We start from the raw sequence: 519 nt of genomic DNA, 5'->3' as shown, positions 1-519 counted from the left end.
TATATATAGGAGTAGGAGTGGCTGTGTGGTAAGTTGCTTGCTTACCAGCCACAAGGTTCCAGGTTCAGTCCCACTGCGTGGCGCCTTGGGCAAGTGTCTTCTACTATAACCTTGGGCCGACCAAAGCCTTGTGAATGAATTTGGTAGACGGAAACTGAATGAAGCCCGTCGTATATGTATATATATATATATATATGTATGTGTGTGTATATGTTTGTCTGTCTGTGTTTCTTCCCCCCACCCCCAACATCGCTTGACAACCGATGCTGGTGTGTGTACGTCCCCGTAACTTAGCGGCTCGGCAAAAGAGACCGATAGAATAAGTACTAGGCTTCCAAAGAATATGTCCTGGGGTCGATTTGCTCGACTTAAGGTGGTGCTCCAACATAGCCACAGTCAAATGACTGAAACAAGAGTAAAAAGTATATATGTATATATATATTTATATGCATATATTTATTTTTATGTATGCATATCTGTCTGTCTATCTATCTGTTTGTATGCATATATATATATATA

Source organism: Octopus bimaculoides, chromosome 2, assembly GCF_001194135.2.
Source record: "Octopus bimaculoides isolate UCB-OBI-ISO-001 chromosome 2, ASM119413v2, whole genome shotgun sequence".
NCBI lineage: Eukaryota > Metazoa > Mollusca > Cephalopoda > Octopoda > Octopodidae > Octopus > Octopus bimaculoides.
Note: the sequence above shows the minus strand (reverse complement) of the source record.